Genomic DNA, 6,000 nt, shown 5'->3' on the forward strand with positions numbered 1-6,000 from the left:
AAACCACCAAAAAAAACTCTACCTTCTCCTCAGCAGGTCCGATATCTCTCGCTCTCGCTCGATCTATAAACACAGTTATATCAGATTCGTATAAAATGGCTAAGCAACATTTGTGATTACATACTTTGTGAAATGTTGCCGCCGGAGGCTCCTCTGCTTCGGTGAAACTTCGCACCTCCAAAGTTGTCCAATCACCTTGTTTCTGGCGCCAATCGATAGATCTGAAGCAGACGGTTCCATCGCCGCCAATATCACCGCCAAAGCCTATATCACGCGCTCCACGCGCCGCCCAAAGTTTCTGCCTGTTCAGCCACGCCCCACCACAGTCCTCCAACCAACTCAACAGTCACGCCATCAGAAAGATCTGCCTCCGTTCGTCCCATATCTGTGCAGAAGACCGCCTTCCAACAATACACGCGCTGTCACGCGCCACCAGAAGTCACAGCAGATCTCTCACGCGTTGTACGCGCCGCCACGCGCTGCTACAGTCAGCCATCTTCTGCCGTTAAGACCAGATTCGGGATCAGAATCGGTCGATCCATCCGTTCATGGCAAGCACGCGCTCAGTAGACGGACCACTCACTCCCTCACGCCTCCACAAAATTCCGCCGCTCCGCCCCGCGCTCTTCCACGTGCCACCCCCTTCCGCCATTTGTAGACACGGCCACAGGATTCTTGCTCGAAATCTTCCGATCTACAAGAACACAGCAACCACGCGCCCAACAGAGGCTCCACGCTCCTTCACGCTCAAACTTCAGAAAGATTTCGGTTGAGCTCACTAGTCCAGCTTCTGTGCGTCACACCGGATCCCAGCCCGCAGCTGCGCCACATTGAATTCCATCCCGGGTCCAGTTCCAGGATCCGATCTAAACCCGGACCAATCGGATTTCAGGTCGGTTCTCTGTTCGGGTTTCAGGCCCGCTCCATCGGATCAGAAGATTTTCGGCCTTTTGCTGCCCGGTTTTTAGTCTTGCTCAGTCTGGCTCGTGACCAGTACATTCCGGTTCCTGGATCTCTTCAGCAGGTTCTGTCCGTTTCCAGAAGTTCAGGCCTGTTTATATATATATATATATTCAAATAGGTGCTTTTTCAACATTTTTTGAAATAGATGCTTTGAATTAGTCTTTAAGCGCCTTAGCTAAATAGAAGCAACTAACTGGGCGCTTTACTTATAAAATATCATAGGAGACACTTCTTTTGTACAAGTGCTAAGCTATAATAATTCATTCTAAACATCAGAACATGTAACATATGCTAGTAAATCCAAATTTAGATAAATACAAGTTCTGTCTTTCCCGTGAACTCGGAGGTTTCAGTCGATTTAGATAAATACAAGTTCTGTCTTTCCTGTGAGCTCGAAGGTTTCAGTCGATAGAAAAAACCATTCATTCTTTCTTTCTATATGCTATTTCTTCTAACTACTAAGATCTGTTCCATTCGGTTCATGCCTCTTTCGGTCTGGTTCAGCACCGTTCAAGCCCGGTTCTACCCGTTTCAGGGCCTCTTTCAATTCGGTTCCATCTGGTTGAGGCCTCTTTCAACCCGGCCCAGTGGTTAGACTTGGTTCTATCTACAAATTTGTCAAATCGGCCCAAATTTGTCAGCCCGGCCCAGCGGTTAGACCCAATTCTGCCTCCAAAACTGTCAAACCGGCCTAGTGGTTGGACCCGGTTTTGCCTCCAAATCTGCCACCAAATCTGTCTCGGTGAACTTGCAAGTATATCTAGCAAAGCCATCCCTAACCCAATTCATGAACCCGTCGCTGGTTTGGGGGTTCTTTTCATTTTTGTTGTTTGTTGGATAACAAGTGACTTTGTCAATGTTGTGTGTTTAGATTTAAGAATGGTATCCCCATCGTATTCGTTGCATGTTCAAAATTTGCATTCTTTTTGTCAATTGAATCTTATTTACTGTCTTTGCTAAATTGGTCTATCTTGCAAGATTTTTATTTAAGAAACTTGTAGAATGAAAAGTTATCTGATGAAAATGATGATGTTCCCAGTGCCCCACCTATTTGTGGTTCCATTCATGAAATTAATCAAGGTGCTGAGAGAAGTCCAGCATCTAGAGTATGTAGTACACTACGTGTGGCATGTTCATGTGAAGTTTCAACCAAAAGGGATCGAAATACATTAGAAACCACATCCAATGTTAAGTCGGAGAATGTTATTTGGAAATGCAACGGGTGAAAACATGATGGCATTTTGGTAAAGTTGAGAACAAAAATCACACATGCAACATCTTCCGTCAAGGAACACAGAATCATCTAACGAAATGACTACATTAAAAATTTTAGAAACTTGGTTGAGATCATTGAGGTGCATTGCGATGCATTACGAATTTTTTCACTTTGGAGGCAAGATTTAAAAAGTGGTGAAATTTCGGGGGGGGGGTAAAGTGTAGTTTTCCCTATAATTACATAATTTCTCGTTTTGTTGAGATCTCAATTTTGACGAGCTCTTGTTGAGATCTCAGCGGGGGTGTAAATTAATCACTTAACAAATTTTCTTATAAAATAAATTTTTTCAAAAACCAATTGCAAGGACCTAGCCTTAACGTGGCTCCGCCGCTATGTAAGATATATATTTATACCATTTCTCGATTTGTTGAGATCTCAATTTTGTCGAACTCTTGTTGAGATCTCAATGGGGGCGCAAATCAATTACTTAACAAATTTTCTTATAAAATAAGTTTTCTAAAACTAATTGGAGGAGTCACGGCCCCTACTGGTGAAGGGAAACGGGAGGTACCCAGTTTGGCAGTATGCTTACACGGAAGGCGAGTCTTTAGATTCTGCTGCTAGATCGGAATCTTCTACTATGCAAGTGGGAAGCATCAATGGTGCTGTGCCTTGGGCTAGAGCTTATGTTTCAGAGGGATACGCTTCAACAGTGCAATCACGGTTGAATATGGAAAGTGCTGCTGAAAAGGTTGTGATACTTCATCAAGTTGACTTTTAATTTTTGTTGTTTGTTGGATAATACATGACTTTGTCAATGTTGTGTGTTTAAATTTAAGAATAGTATCCCCCTCGTATTCGTTGCATGTTCGGCATTTGCATTCTTTTTGTCAATTGAATCTTATTTACTGTCTTTGCTAAATTGGTCTATCTTGCAAGATTTTTATTTAAGAAACCTGTAGAATGAAAAGTTATCTGATGAAGATGATGATGTTCCCAGTGCCCCACCTATTTGTAGTTCCATTCATGAAATTAAACAAGGTGCTGAGAGAAGTCCAGCATCTAAAGTATGTAGTACACCACGTGTGGCAGGTTCATGTAAAGTTTCAACCAAAAAGGATCGAAATACATTAGAAACCATATCCAGTTTTAAGCCGGAGAATGTTAATGGGAAATACAACGGGTGAAAACATGAGGGGGCTTTTTGGTGAAGTTGAGACCAAAAATCACACGTGCAACATTTTCCGTCAAGGAACACAGAATCATCTAACAAAATTGCTACATTGCAAATTTTAGAAACTTGGTTTGGGTGCATTGCGAATTTTTTCACTTTGGAGGCAAGATTGAAAAAGCGATGAAACTTCAGGGAGGGGGGTTAAAGTGTAGTTTTCTCTATAATTATATAATTTCTCGTTTTGTTGAGATCTCAATTTTGACGAACTCTTGTTGAGATCTCAACGAGAGTGTAGATCAATCAATCACTTAACAAATTTTCTTATAAAATAATATTTTTAAAACCTATTGCAAGGGCTTGGCCTTAACGTGGCTCCGCCACTGTGTAAAATATATATTTATATCATTTCTCGTTTTGTTGAGATCTAAATTTTGACGAGTTCTTGTTGCGATCTCAATGGGGGCGCGAATCAATTACTTAACAAATTTTCTTATAAAATAATTTTGTTTAAAACCAATTGCGGGGGTCACGGCCTCTACTGGCCTTAACGTGGCTCAACCACTGACTGGAGTTCAACAAGTACATTTGTTGAGTATCTTTTCTGAATTCGCTTCTCCCATCCTGATTCATCACATTGGGAGAAACATGTGCGGTGTCCTCAACTACAAAGACCTCAAAGTTGTTTGATGTAGTCGTTGAGTCAAAACCCTGGTGGAGTTTCTATTGGAGAAATTCAGGATGAAGTTGTAGGTGAAGAAGAATCTGGAAAGTTGAGGCGAGCACAAGAAGCGTACATAGTCCTTCCAGCTTTATCATAAGCAATGGCAACTTCTAGTGCGTTTGCAAAAGTACCAAGCCACATCCTCTTTCCCCCATTGGGCTGCCGAATTTCTACAACACACTTACCCGACGTCCTCTATCTATCTCCTCTGTATTTGCATCTGAGTTCTCAAGCTCTCCCTGTCCTTTAATGCATCCTTTCTTCAACCTAATTGCTTGAGCTTTACGAATGGCTTTAGTATCAACATTACAAAAGTCAAGCTAGGTGTTATTCTCTTTCCACTTGGGAAGAGTGTCAACCACGGAAATAGGGGAACCCCCTTGGCATGGCGCTGTGTCTGACCACAAAGCGTATAACAATCCCTTTCTCTTTCTCCAGTCTTCAATTTCGCTCTTGTAATGTATATTTTCGTGATCTAATTAATTAATCAAGAGCAAAAAAAAAAGGGAGTGAGATGGGGAAAGAGACAACCTCTCGGCATCCATGTTTCCCAGACTGAGTCTCACCGTTTCCAGCTGCTAAAGGCAGTGTTAATTCCGATGACAACAAAGGCCTTCTGTAAGCTGTGATTGGACGCTCTTACTATTAATGGAAATTGTACTCCACCGCTCTAGCTCGTACGAGCTACTGCTAATTCCATTTCCAATGTTGAAATTGTTATTCTCCAGTGAGCTATCGCATTAATGTACATATAAATTAATTAATGGCACCCCATTAACATTAAATTTTCCAAAAAAAAAAATAAAAGAATAATTCGTCTTGCTGGATAGCTTGATGGGTTTTTGCAACTTCTCCCATGATGTCTCCAGATTTTCCTTCAACCAGTTTCTAAAAAAAAAAAAAATGTTAGGAATCTAAGAAAGTTAATTATAACCAAAATAAACTCACTCACCTCTCACCCTCTTGGGATTACAATCTCGCGTCACTGCGTCGTCGAGCTTGTTGACATGGTTTGGCATGATAGGAATATTCTGAGGTTGTTTGGTTTTAACAGGGTGATTATTCCATGTCTAACGGCTGGTAAAGAGTGATCCTGCAAGAAAGCCGGCAAGATAGAGTAAAAGAATGAGGACATTTTGGTGAAGTCGGAACCAAAAATCACACATACAGCGGACGTGCAGCAATTTCCATCAGGGAATATGGAATCAACTAACAAAATGGCTACATTGCAAATTTTTCAAACTTTTTTTTGAGTACATTGCAAAAATTTTCACTTTGGAGTCAAAATTGAAAAATGGGTGAAACATTGGGGGGTATAGTGTAGTTTTCATTGTATATTTTAAATGTTATTTCCCATACACCCATTAAAACAACACAATGAAAACCCCATAAATAATTAAAAAATAAATAAAAATAAAAATAAAATCGAAGAAAATATACCTCAATAGGATATATATTTATGGGAAAACTACACTTTACCTCCCTAAATTTTTACTGCTTTTTCAATTGTGCCTCCAAAATGAAAAAATTTGCATTGCGCCCCAACCAAATTTCCAAAATTTGTAATGCAGTCATTCTGCTAAATGATTTCGTGTTCCCTGACGAAAAATGTTGCACGTGCGCAGCACGTGTGATTTTTTTGGTCTCGACTTCACCAAAATGCCCTCATGTTTTCACCCGTTTCATTTTCAAAAAATAAAATAAATAAATAAAAACTTAAAAATACTCACAAAAACTTAACCAAAATTCTGAGACCTCGAATCGATCCCATTACCGGCATTCGCAACTGATTCAGAGGAGGAGGTGCAAATAGGTAGATATTCGCTGGATTCGTCGCCACCAGACGATAGAATTCCCAATGGTACTACTGCTCATAGACAAGGGAACCTGAGGCAGAGGGGGCCGCATTATGCTAGTGATATGTAC

Source organism: Alnus glutinosa, chromosome 5, assembly GCF_958979055.1.
Source record: "Alnus glutinosa chromosome 5, dhAlnGlut1.1, whole genome shotgun sequence".
NCBI lineage: Eukaryota > Viridiplantae > Streptophyta > Magnoliopsida > Fagales > Betulaceae > Alnus > Alnus glutinosa.